This window comes from Myxine glutinosa, chromosome 5 (genome assembly GCF_964187855.1).
Source record: "Myxine glutinosa chromosome 5, kmMyxGlut1.1, whole genome shotgun sequence".
In the NCBI taxonomy this organism is placed as follows: Eukaryota; Metazoa; Chordata; class Myxini; order Myxiniformes; family Myxinidae; genus Myxine; species Myxine glutinosa.
Window position 1 is genome coordinate 93,504,669 of NC_136265.1, and position 13,926 is coordinate 93,518,594.

The 13,926-nt window shown below is 52.7% G+C and overlaps 1 protein-coding gene across 1 annotated transcript in view; it reads right to left on the reverse strand.

Annotated features, from left to right (window-relative positions):
• Nucleotides 1-13,926, reverse strand: part of LOC137427342 (uncharacterized) — a 147,928-nt gene that overhangs the window by 43,576 nt on the left and 90,426 nt on the right. The window lies entirely within an intron of this gene.

Genomic DNA, 13,926 nt, shown 5'->3' on the forward strand with positions numbered 1-13,926 from the left:
TCTACTCACCTGCACACCTCCACCACTGCAGTTGCCTCCCGAACTTGCCTAGCTCCTCTCCCTAACTTATCTGGCGAAGGCCCTCTGGCTCCTTTACCCCACAACCGCCCTCTCTGGCGTCGGGCTACCTGGGTCCGTCCTCCGGATCCTCAGGCCCCACTGAACAACCCTACTGGCTCCCAGAGCCCACCTGCGCCCTCACCTGGCTGACAGACTAACAGTGGCGGAGTGCCCATTTAACCACACACACACTAACAGGCCACACACCCAGCCATTTCCACTTCACTAATGCACCCATCCAAACACCATTCTACCACACGCACCACAGATGCCAATATCCAACCACAATTTACCTATACCCTCTCCCTACTTTTAAACTACCCTCCCCGGGTATTCGTGAAAGGGGTCCATCTTCCCCAACCACTCCTTTCGCACCAACCACTCCACTCCACACTACTCACTCCACACCATCCATTCCATACTCCATTTATTCCATACCAGCTATTTCACACAACCATTCCCCATCCACCTGTACTTCACCTGCACTTGCTCACTCACCTGGTGCTCACACACACCTGGTGGCTCGTGCACCCGTCTTTCCTCCCAGGCTCATTCATGCAATGCAATACACAATCACAATTACTCACTCATACACTGCATCATCTCAGCTGACTACTCCCTTCTGAAACTCGCGCCCCCTGTCTTCCCTTATACTAAGCGCTCCCACGTCATTATAATCCACTAATCTGCTACGTCCCCTCTACAGGTATCACATCGCTACTTAAATCTAATGTTACCTATTGTCATCTTTCTCTAAATTCCTATCATTTTATACTAACCCTCCCAGGCTAGTTTGCACAGCCAAAACCCCATAAACTATTACTCATGTGCCCTGGTGGATGTGAGGGATGGTGGATTTACCATCCCTCCACATCGGGCATTTCCCATTATCAATTTTGCCCATCCAATTTTTGCCAATCAAATTTGCCAATCTTTTTTTTTTTGCCCATCAAATTTGCCAATCATATTTGCCAATCCTATTCACTCTTCCCAATTTCGAATCAAAACACTATCATCATCACAGTCCATTGAACTTGAGCCTCTCGATATGTCCATGCATGTTCAAAGCTAGGCTTCGCAAAGCCGCGCAATGCATACGGGTGGTTTGTTCGCCTGCAGGTTGGGTCCGTCCGGCATTCAGTTCAGGGGAGGAGGTTTGGTTGGGCCAAGGTTTAAAGCACCATCCCGGCATGGGGTCTTTCGGTCTCCTGCCCGATGGCCCAATCCTGCCCGGCCGGAACACCGCCACCATCAGGGGGCGCCGTTCCGATCCCTCCTACCTTCCCTTGAACCGGGCCGGTCGCCTTGCCCGGGAAAGCGCGGACGCGACCGTGCAGGGCGGGGCCCGGCGCGGATCGTGCACGATGCTCCGAATAGGAGCGACGCGACACCGATCCCCGCCGGCTCTCGCAATACACAAAGCCCGGCACGGACCGGGAGCTCGCATCGGCGATACGTCGGTCTGATCACTATCCCGTTTAATGTCGATGCTCCCCGTACATGCTCACACCACTCGTTCCGTTCGTTGCTCAGACATCCCATACTCTCCGTCAATTCCACCACCGCACTCTCTGTTACACACCACTCGCTGTCCGCACACTCCATAACACACCTTGGCACACACTCATCGTTCGCACACTTCTCGCGTGCACTCTCCCTCGTTACGTACTCCGAACCCACCACCACGGGTGTGCACTCCTGCACATACCCACTCACGTGCTCCGATGTGCCCTCCAGCACACGCGCCACAACCAACTCAGGTGTGCCTCCTCGCACCCGCTCCTCATCCATCTCACTCTCCGTATCACTCGCATCACACATACACTCCGACGTGCACTCTCCCTCGCTCTTCGTAATGTGGTGCTGTGCACACACGACTCATTTGCCAAGAAGGTAGGCCACAACGCGTTGTACAAACCAAAACACTTTATTAACAGCTCGCACGTCAGTCAGCACTGGGCGGGCTCGACTTTCGAGCCCGCATATATGTCCCGAGGCCACGCCTTGCCCCCCGGGCGTGGCTGGTCGGCCGAAAGGCGGGGCATGTATCTCAGTTCCACCCTGCGCCTTGTGACGCCTTTGCTCCGGGCGTGGCCCGAGCCGCGCTTCCACGCCCGGACGCTCGCGCCACCCCATGGTGCGCGGAATTATTGCCCACTGGCATTGTGTCCGCCACACGCGCCCCCCCAGAATTCCCGCGCACCTGAAGGGTGAGCTTGCGGGGAAGCCGGATGATCCGGCCGAAACGCCCTCTGGGGATGCGTGCAGGGCTGGGGGGTAACGGGACTGCGGGGATGGGGGGTGCCGGTGGTCTGCCCGCCGGGGGGCGGCCTCGACGCGGAGGCAGAGCTGCTTGCGGGGGGTGGTCCAGCTTGAGGCGGTCTCCAGCACGCGGAAGGACACGTCGTACGGGGGCCGCAGCGGCGCCCTGTGGGCGTCGTGCTGGACAAAAACGTACTCCGCCGTGCGAAGCTCCGGGGCAACGTGGGAGGACGGGCAACCGTGGTGTGCCGTCAGCACCGGGGCGAACCTCCTGGCGGTCTTCTGAAGGGTGGAGCGCTGTTGCGCCGCGGACCAAGGTGCCGTGGAGTCGGGGATAAATTCGCCCGGTACCTGCAGTGGTTGTCCGAAGACCAGCTCCGCCGAGGACGCGCGCAGGTCGTCCTTGGGCGCCGTCCTGAGGCCCAGCAGGACCCAGGGGAGCCTGTCGGCCCAGCTGCCGTCGCGGAGGCTGGCCCGGAGCGGGGCCTTCATTGAGCGATGGAAGCGCTCGCACAGGCCATTGGCCTGGGAGTGGTAAGCCGTGGTGCGGTGCAGCTTGATGCCGAGCCCTTGCGCCACTGCTCCCCAGAGCTCCGAGGTGAACTGGGGGCCGCGGTCGGACGAGATGTCCGAGGGGGCGCCGAACCGGGCAACCCAAGTGGCGATGAAAGCTTGCGCGACGTCAGCCGCAGCCGTCGCCGCCAATGGCACGGCCTCTGGCCACCGGGTGGTGCAGTCCACCATGGTGAGGAGGTGGGTGAAACCCCGCGAGGGGGGCAGAGGTCCCACCAAGTCGACGTGGACATGGTCGAACCGACGTTCGGGCACCGTAAACGGGGCCAACGGGGCTTGGGTGTGGCGGTGGACTTTCACGCGCTGGCACGCGAGGCACGTCCAGGCCCAGTCGCGGACGTTCTTCCGGAGGCCATGCCAGACGAACTTCACCGCGACGAGCTTCTGGGAGGCCTTCGTGCCTGGGTGGGACAGGCCGTGGATGGCATCAAAAACCGGGCGCTGCCAGCCAGCGGGCACGATGGGGCGAGGCCAGCCGAGGGAGACGTCGCACAAGAGGGCAGTGCCCGCGACGTCGAACGGCACCTCGGTGATGCGGAGGCCCGTGACGGCGGTCCGCAAGGCCTGGACGTCGGGGTCGGCGGTCTGGTCCGCCGCCATCCGGGCATAGTCGATCCCGAGGTGGACCGCCTGTGCGACGGACCAGGAAAGGCAATCCGCCACCGGGTTGTCCTTTCCCGCGACGTGTCGGATATCCGTCGTGTACTCGGACACGGCAGAGAGGTGACGTTGCTGCCGGGCCGACCACGGCTCGGCGACCTTGGCCATCGCGAAAACAAGGGGCTTGTGATCGACGAAGGCTGTGAACGGGCGGCCCTCGAGAAGATGGCGGAAGTGTCGGACTGCCAGGTGGAGCCCGAGCAGCTCGCGGTCGAAGGTGCTGTACCGGCGTTCGTGCGGGCGGAGCTGCCGACTAAAAAACGCCAGCGGCTGCCAAGCACCATTCACCCACTGCTCGTGCACCGCGCCCACCGCGTAGTCCGACGCGTCGGTGGTGAGGGCGATTGGTGCATCGGGCGCAGGGTGCGCCAGCATGGTGGCGTTGTCCAAGGCCAGCTTTGCGCCCGCAAACGCCACGGCCATCTGCTCCGTCCAGGCGATGTCACCTTTGCCCGGCTTCCCACGGAGGGCCTCTTGCAGGGGGCGCAGGAGCTGGGCGTCGCGGGGCACGAAGCGGTGATAAAAATTCACCATGCCCAGGAATTCCTGGAGCCCCTTGATCGTACAGGGGCGCAGGAAACTCCTGACCGCCTCCACCTTGGCCGGTAAAGGGATGGCCCCGTGCCTGGTGATGCGGTGCCCCAAGAAGTCGATGGCGGTGACGCCGAAACGGCACTTCGCGGGGTTGATTATCAGGCCATGCTGGCCCAGGCGTTCGAAGAGCGTGCGGAGATGGAGCAGGTGCTCCTCCCGGGACGCGCTTGCGACTAGGATGTCGTCCAGGTAGACGTAGATGAAGGACAAGTCGTGCAAGACGCTGTCCATGAGCCGCTGGAATGCCTGGGCCGCATTTTTCAACCCAAAAGGCATCCGCAAGAACTCGAAGAGGCCGAAAGGTGTGATGACGGCCATCTTCGGTACATCGTCCGGTTGTACGGGGATCTGGTGGTAGCCCCGGATGGGGTCCACCTTGGAGAAAATGGTCGTTTTCGCCAACCGGGCGGAAAAGTCCTGAATATGCGGGACCGGGTAGCGGTTGGGGGTGGTGGCGTCGTTGAGCCGGCGGTAGTCACCGCACGGCCGCCATCCGCCGCTGGGCTTGGGCACAATGTGCAGAGGAGAGGCCAATGCGCTGTTGGAGCGCCGTGCGATGCCCAGCCGCTTCAGCGTGGCGAACTCCACTTTCGCCACGGCGAGCTTCGTGGGGTCGAGGCGGCGCGCCCGGGTGTAAACCGGTGGTCCGACGGTGGGAATATGGTGTTCCACCCCGTGTTTGACGGCCACCGCTGAAAAGGTGGGCCATGTGAGCGCCGGGAAACTGGCGAGGAGGCGGGTAAACTCGTCCGCTGCCGGAAGCGTACAGACTAACCTTGCCGGGACGGAACCGCTCAGCAAGCCGCTTGGTAAGCCGCTCGGTGAGCCGCTCAGCGAGCTGCTCAACGAGCCGCTCAGCGAACAAGCGAGCGAGCTGAAGGTTTCGGCCTGGATGAGGCGTCGTCGCTTAACGTCCACCAACAGTCCATTCGCACAAAGGAAGTCCGCACCGAGCAGGGCCATTGGCATGCTGACGGTGACGAAAGACCATTGGAAGCGCTGTCCTCCGAAACACAGCGAGAGGCACGCTTCCCGAATGTGTGGATGGGAGTTCCGTTGGCGGCGAGCAAGGCAGGGCCCTGGCCCGCGGCTTGCTTGTCGGACGCGGAGGCAGGGAGGACGCTTACCTGCGCTCCAGTGTCGCACAGAAAACGGCGACCAGACGAGGTGTCTGTGATGAACAGGAGGCTGCCGGAATGGCCGACGCTCATGGCCGCAAGTGAGCGCCGGCCCGGTCGTTTCCTGACCCGTCGAAAGAACACGGCGGGCGGCACGCCCAAGCCTTGCGGCCGAACCTGGCATGATAGTAACACCAGGTTTGCCCCGGTGGTGGCTGCCGCGTCGGTCGTGACGGCGGTGGTGGACGGGGTGTAGCAGCGGCCACGAGGAGGCGCGGTGCTGAAGCCTCCGCACCGGGATCCAGTACGGCAGCGCCATGCATCGGCCGCGTGTGCGGCGCTGAAACCTCCGCACCGGGATCCACTACGGCAGCGCCATACGTCGGCCGCGTGTCGCAGACCGCAAAAAATTTGTCCGCTTCTCTGGCCAGGGCACGGGGTTCCGTTATGTTCGAACCGGCCAGCACGAGCCGCACCTGCGCAGGTAGCTGGCGGAGGAAAAGCGCGCAGAAAAAGAAATCCGGGCGCTGGCCTCCAAGAAGGTGCAACATGTAATCCATCCGAATGGACGGTCGTGTGTCGCCGAAGGCGGGAAGGTCCAGGAGGCAGTCGGCGCGGTCGGCCTCCGTGAGCCCGAACGTGGTGAGGAGAAGACGTTTGAGCGCCATGTACTTGTGGGCGTCCGGCGGGCGCCGAAGGATGGACACGACGCAGGCAGCAGTGCCGGGCCCGAGGGCGGCGACCACGTGAAAGTACATGGTGTCGTCCGCTGTGATGCCCCGGAGCTGGAATTGGGCTTCGGCCTGCACAAATCAAACGTCGGCTTGTGCTTCCCAGAACTCTGGGAGTTTAACGGCGACAGCGTTGGTAGCCATGGCGCGTTCAGGGGTCAGCTACGGCTGAACCAGTCGGGGTCACCAGTGTGGTGCTGTGCACACATGACTCGTTTGCCAAGAAGGTAGGCCACAACGCGTTGTACAAACCAAAACACTTTATTAACAGCTGGCACGTCAGCACTGGGCGGGCTCGACTTTCGAGCCCGCATATATGTCCCGAGGCCACGCCTTGCCCCCGGGCGTGGCCGGTCGGCCGAAAGGCGGGGCATGTATCTCAGTTCCACCCTGCGCCTCGTGGCGCCTTTGCTCCGGGCGTGGCCCGAGCCGCGCTTCCACGCCCGGACGCTCGCGCCACCCCATGGTGCGCGGAATTATTGCCCACTGGCATTGTGTCCGCCACAGTAACACACTCGCGCGCCGACGCCATTCGTACACGCGCGCCGTTCACCTTCACACACCTTTTCCTCACACGCGCGCCATTGCCATCCATAACGCGCACCACGGATCTTTTACGAGCGCCCGGGTGCCGTCTCGATCCCAAACGCGCGAAAATTGTTTTTGCGATAAACACCTTCCCACAAAACCTCTTAGCAGCATACACAGCCCGTCTCACCTTCGGGGTTCTTCTTCTTCGCTCCACACGCACCTGCAAATCTTTATAAGTATTATGCAGCACGACATCATGATGCGAGCACTGACTTTGCACATTATCCATTTCTTCACCCCGCAAGTGTTTTTCTAAGTCCGGCGTCTCTTCCAACCCAATTTTGATTATTTATTTATCTTTATTCAGTTCGACGACCGCGGGCTCCAAGAAAATTTTCTCTACCTCGCTGTGCGTCCATGCATGTTCAAAGCTCGGCTTCGCAAAGCCGCGGTCAAAGATCTAATAAACCACCCAAAGTAGGTTTCGCTCGTTCTCCTTCCTGAACTACCATAAGCGTTCATCATTTCGATAATTTCTCCGAGTTACCAATCATTCCGATCGTTTGTCAAACAAACCCCTGTTCTTCCCCTCTATCTTGGCCGAATACATGTGAGTGAGTGTGACATGTTTTTTTATGAGTTCTACTGGAGCTTTCTGATGTGAAATTTGATACACCACAATCATCGCCATGATCTCACGAGTTGATGAGGCTAATTAACTGCAAATAATCCGGAAGAAGTTCTCATGTTTTGAATGTGCGTAATGTTCAGGTTATAGCGAGAAGTGGTATATATAGAGCAGATTAGTTCTTATTCGTGCTTCCACGACATGAAATTCTAATTAGAAAATAAATAACAAAAACAATGATAACATTGTGACAAATCCGATATTAATTAATACCAACCACAATAACAACGATAATAACAGTTGCATCATTTGACAACAATAATAACGAACGGGAACGTTTTGTTTCGCTGTGCGGGAACCATAGAGTTATATTAATTACAGACTTGAGGGCGTACTCGCTATTCCACATACAGAACTCACTGAATTGAAAATATATTTTCAATTCAGTGACAGAACCCGGCCGCCATGTTTTGGGGGGGGGGGGGGGGGGGGAGGGTGGGGGGGGTGGCAACAAGTTGAGTCCCTGTATTGTCTCGATATCGTCTCCATCCAGGGACTCCAGCAACAAGTTCACGGATGCGCACACCAACGCTGTGGTGTCAAAGAACGAGTGGCCGTTTGAAGTTGATTTTTATTATTTGTTTCTTTTTTCTTTAATCTAAACGAACAATATCGTCATTGCCACTATTTTGTCATACATTTAAGGAACAATCTTGATTGAAGTTGGCAACCACACGAACGAACGATCGATATTTACCTAAAAATATTACGATATATACCAAAAACAAAGTTCTATTTTCCTGATTATTAATGGTGTAAAACAGTTCATTATAAAACACCCATGATAAAACTAAGTCATACTCGGTCATGTGCATCATTCACTCTGCTCACTGCAACGGGAAGGGGGCACAGTCACACTTATGTGCTGATAGTATGAAAATGCAACATCAAAAACTGAGGCACAGTGACAAGAAAGATCACTTTCATATGAAATTGAATTCATTGCAACTTCATTTATAATTTAAACCTTAATTTAAAAAAAAAAAATAATAATAATAAATACAAAATCAACCACCCACGCACCCAGCCAACCAACCAAACAAATAAACAAACAAACAAACAAACAAGACGTCATGCGCAGCACGACACTTGCAAAATTGGTGGATTTAAAACTTATTAAAGGTGCCAAAAATAAACAAATAATAAAAAATAAAAAAACACTCGTGTCACGCCAACTTGCTGTCAATGACGCACAGGAAGTGAACCTCTCAACTACTTGGGAGCACACGCGTGTGCCTGATATCCCTCTGGCACAGTGCCAAGAGGGGGTAACCGAGCTTGCGTGGGAGACCTTGTTTCCCCATTGAAAGTAAACAAGGGGTTAGCTTTGTGCACATCTTTTTGACAGCAAGCTGGCATGCTGATAGTGACATGGAAAGAATTGGATGGAACTCGTCTTCGTTCTTACCTTGTAGGTAATATTTATCCACAAAATGTTCACTGCACACACGGTGATTTTCTGTTGGATGAAAATTGTCTCTGCTGACGTTGGTTAGCCATTTGGACAACAACTGGGGGTTTTCAAGAGGGAACCTGATGATACAATCTATATATATAAAACACAGTTTGTGTGTGTGTGTGTGTGTGTGTGTGTGTGTGTGTGTGTGTGTGTGTGTGTGTGTGTGTGTGTGTAATGTTACCGGTAGACTCCTAAACGGAGAGGCTCACGTACTTGATATTTGGCACAAACATGGCCATTGAGCCTGGGAAGAACATGGTCGACCTAAAAATTTATTTCATAATATTTTTAAACCATATTTTTACCTCAGCGCATTTCAGCGAGGAATATTATGACCGGAATGGCAGAGCAGCGCGCTGATTCGCTCAGAGAGATCATGTGATGTTCCTTGCCGCCATTAACTCAGTTACGCGTTCGCACGTATTTCAGAGCGAAAAGCGATTCCGTTTTTTCACATATCAGCGAGGAACATTGCCATTCACACCACATAGGTTTTTTCCCCTTTCATCTTTAGATCCATATTTTTTCCCATAACGTAGCGCATTATGGCTCTCTCGAGCTCGAGTTAGCCAATCACCTGGAAGCATGAGGCAACGTTGGCCACGCCCACGACACGACGCAGAGTTGCAATCGATCGCTCAGAGCGATCACGTGATGTTCCTTGCCGCGCGATTGCGTTTTTTCACATTTCAGCGAGGAACATTGCCATTCACATCACATAGGTTTTTTTTTTTTTTCATCTTTAGATCCATATTTTTTTTCAGCGAGGAATATTATACACGGAATATGAATCGGTGGCAGAGCAGCGTGCTGATTCGACGATTCGCGCACCCTCCCGCCCCCCCCTCCCCCCTCTCCTCTCCCATCCCTCCCCCTCTCCTCCCTCTTCTCCCTCACGTTTATACACGGAATGCCGGGTACTTCCCCCCCCCTCTACTCCCCTCCCCCCCTCTCCCCCCCGTTCCCCTACCCGGATGCCGGGTACTTCCCTACCCGGATGCCGGGTACTTCCCCCCCCCCTCTTCTCCCCTCCCCCCTCCCCCCCATTCCCCTCCCCTCCCCCCCGTTCCCCTCCCCTCCTCTTCCCCGCCCGGCAATGCCGGGTACTCCCCCCCCCTCTTCTCCCCCCCCTCTCCTCCCCTCCCCCGCCCCTCTCCTCCCTCTCCTCCCCCCCGTTCTCCTCTCTCCCCCCTCCCCCTCTTCTCTCCTCCCCCCCTCTCCTCCCCTCCCCCCCCTCTTCTTTCTCCCCTCCCCCCTTCTCCCCTCCCCCCTCTTCTCCCCCCCCCCCCCCGTTCCCCTCCCCTCCCCTTCCCCTCCCCCGCCCGGCAATGCCGGTACTTCTGCTAGTGTGATATAAAATAGCATAAATGAAAAAGTCAAGTTGGGAAAGTTGGGTTGGACTTCTTCGATCCTTATTTGTTTAAAATGTCAGCTTAACATGTTCAAACTGAAGACTTAGTGCATGTTAGGATGACTTTTTTTTCCAGACATCAATCTCTTAACGGTCTTACACTGCCATTAGGGAGGCGTGAACGGATGAAATGTTTCATCATTTCTGTTTGAAGCAGGTGAAGTTGGATCCAAACCATCTCGGACCCAACTAATGCCAACTTGGACCCAAATCTGAATTTTTTTTTACAAATTGTAAAATGTTGAAATGAAAGAGTGCAACAACTTTTGCGTTGCTTTATCGCGAAGAATAGACATACAAATTTATTATTAGGGGCTTATTATTTATTTATTTATTGGGGGCGGGGGGAGAAGCTTATTTAGGTCCTCGCAAAATTTGAACAATTCAAAAGTCCTACCAAAATTAGAACAAAAATGTAGACAAAATGCAAAAATTTATATTCTGGAGAATTTTTCCGTCAGATTTGTTTATCTATAAAATTACGAAAATTGAAGTGAGAAAAAATTAAGAGTGAATTGTAAACCCTGACCAAAATGTTTTTATTTTACTATTGAGGCCGACATGTATTTACTTTTACTTTTCTATTTTCACTTAAATGTTTTTTTTTTCATAATTAGTACTTTTGTCCCACTTGGATTTAGAAAAAAAAAAGACTTTAAAAGAATGATACTTCATGATAAGAATTAAGATAAGTCACACTGAAAAAACCCTTGGGTCCAAGTTGGTACTTGGGTCTGAGTTGGTCTGGACCCGAGCTGGTCTGGGTCTGAGTCCGAGATGATCTGGGTCCGAGATGATCTGGGTCCGAGATGCTCTGGGTCCGAGATGGACTGGGTCCGAGATGGTCTGGGACAGTCTGGATCCGAGATGGTCTGGGTCCGAGATGGTCTGGGTCCAAGATGGACTGGGTCCGAGATGCTCTGGGTCAGAGATGGTCTGGGTCCGAGATGGTTCGGGTCCGAGATGGTTCGGGTCCGACTTGCCGTGAAACATTTCTGCAGTATTGTAGGTGTTGTCAGTCCATCAGTCACCATCATGATGACGACCAGGTGACAGACAAAAATAAACTCTCGCAGGTTTGAAGTTCATTTTTAGTGTAAGGCCGAGTATAATGCTTGGCCACAAGGGCATGAATGGAAAGGTCTTTGTTCCAATGATTGAAAGAGTTGCAAAGAGACATCAACTCCGCCTGTCATGCCTGTGCCAGTGTGCCTATCTCGCCCTACAAGCAGGGCTGTGTGGCTCTCTTTTACCATGGGTCTTTTTGTAATGGCGACAACAATAAGACCCATGACATAAAAGAGAGCCATAGAGCCATAAAGACAACAAAAAGACCTGCTTCTTGTTGTATGCCTGTCGGCCACTCTCAATGAATCTGACCAAATTCCGACCAAAATTTCTACTTTAAAAAACAAAAACACAGAGTACTCACCTGTGAAAAGTAACATCCCTCTTCTGGTTGCTACGATTTGTGCACCCGCAGCAGGCACAACTTTTCAGCATCTTGCCACTAGAACATATCGCGACACAACTTGGTCATGTACATGTATGTTGTCAACAAATGTTGCCTCCAAAAAACATGGCTGCCGGTCTTCCTTGTCGGCACGGGGTCAAGTGGAATGTACGCCCTCCAGTCTATAATATAACTCCATGGCGGGAACCAGATCCACGCAGACCTCTTCTTCTACATTCTATTACACGTTACTTCTCTTGAATCTTCTCGATCATTATCTCACCCCAACGTGTATTACCAGATCGTTACTCCCAGTTTGAAAGTTTTATTCATAAAAATATTGAACACTGAATTAAACGAGGAGGAAAAAAGGAGGTCCGACATGCCAAGCTCGAACTAGAAGATGCACCTTCCTCAATCAAGGGAGCCGCAAAGCATCCCTCTTTACATGGGGACATAAAATTCGTTTCTCGGCTTCTCCTGGACGAAATCGGCTGCAAATTTCAGAAGTAAATCCTTTGTTCATCGAGGTAATATGTTCCAAATTTCAGCAACATCCATTTCCGCTTTTTTGAGTTTTATTAAGAAAACCCTCGAAATCACGTCAGTGTCTGTCCGTCCGTCTGTCCATCCGTCCCCCCAAAATGTGTTGGATCTCATATCTCAAAGGCTTTTCATTGAAACTAGCTGAAACTTGGAATATACATCGGCCAATACATTTAATTAAAGGCTTTCAAAACAAATTCAAAATCTGCGCTTATTTAGGGGGTCTACAGGGGGGGGGGGGTTGACCCCCCAAAATAGGTAATTGCTCTCTTCTCTGAAACTACACACACGATGTTGATGAAACCTGGCCACAAGCTTCATATCTGATGCCTAACGAAGTTGTAATGACCGCATCAAAATCTGCACTCATTGTGGGGGTCGACGGGTTTTTTTTTTACCCCCTCCCCTCTAAAGAAGCATTTGATCTCTTCTCCGATACTACACACACAATTTTGATTAAACTTGGCTGCAAGTTTCATATCTGATGCAAAATAAAGGTGTATGGACCGCATCAGAATCTGAGCACATTGAAGGGGGTTACAGGTGTTTCCCCCTCCCCCAAATAGGTATTTCCTCTCTTCTGTGGAACTACACACAATTTGATGAAACGGACACAGGCTTCATATCTGATGCCTAACAAAGGTTTCTTGATAGCATCAAAATCTGTGCTCATTGTGGGCGTGTACGGGGGTTTTTGACCTCCCTTCCCCAAAAATGTACCGGTATTTGTTCTCTTCAAAACTACACACACCATTTTGATGAAACCTGCCCACAACCTTCATCACCGTAATGTATCAATGTTTGTTCACGGTGTGGTGTTATAGATAAATATCGAATTCATATTTTATAATACAATTTATTAATATTAGTTAAATTGTACTTCAATGTGAATCTTGTTCTTAAAGTATGCAAGGAAATGTGCAAGGAACCTGGAGCAAGCAGCCCACCATCTGTGAAATGACCCAGTGACCTTTAAGGATGTGAACGGAGGGAAGCAGGCTGATTCAGCTCGGAGTTGGAATGCACCCCTTCATTAGTGGGACTCGGGGAGGGACCTTATCAGTTTTTGTGTCCTCCGTAATGATAAACATATGGAGTTTGGCGCCAGAAAGGCTGGCTCTAAGTGACCCCAGAATTCCGACCATTGTAGATCAGAGGAAATGCATTTTGTATATAACAGAATCCTCTGAGGCTGCGAAGAGAGAATACTTCTTCAACCGAACGACGCGTCATATCCTGTCTGTATTTTGTGTAAAGTCCTCTCCGCAATATCGGAATAAATCTCGGTGTGAACTGAGCGAGTCTGAATCCCTTTGAGTCTGAGCCTCGTCTTGAGAAATCTCTTTTTAAGAGTTCCCTAACAGTTGGTGGCTTTCGAACGGGGATCGGCTGAATGAGATTGACAGGCGGACAGCCCAAACTCGAGGTGCACAAGGTAAAATCATGAATGTGTGTCCGTCTCTTGTCAATCTTTACAGTACGATGCAAGAAGCTGCTGAGTTATTCTCTTATTGCGTGTGTGTGTTTAAATGTTGTGATGCATCAAAAGAATGGCATGCGGAGATCCGTTTCGTTTGCACCCCAGGCTAGGTGACGTTTAATCTGTTGACCCCGGGCTCGGTGACGTTTAATCTGTTGACCCCGGGCTCGGTGACGTTTAATCTGTTGGAACAGAACGGAAATCCGTCGGCGATTCATTTGAAACAGAGCGGAGATCTGCTGGGATTCATTAATGTACAATATGTAAATTATGGTCGACCTGAAGTGTACATTTGCATATATTTCAAGCTGTACGTTGTTCGAGGTGACGTTCTGATATATCTGTTGGGACCTTCTTGTT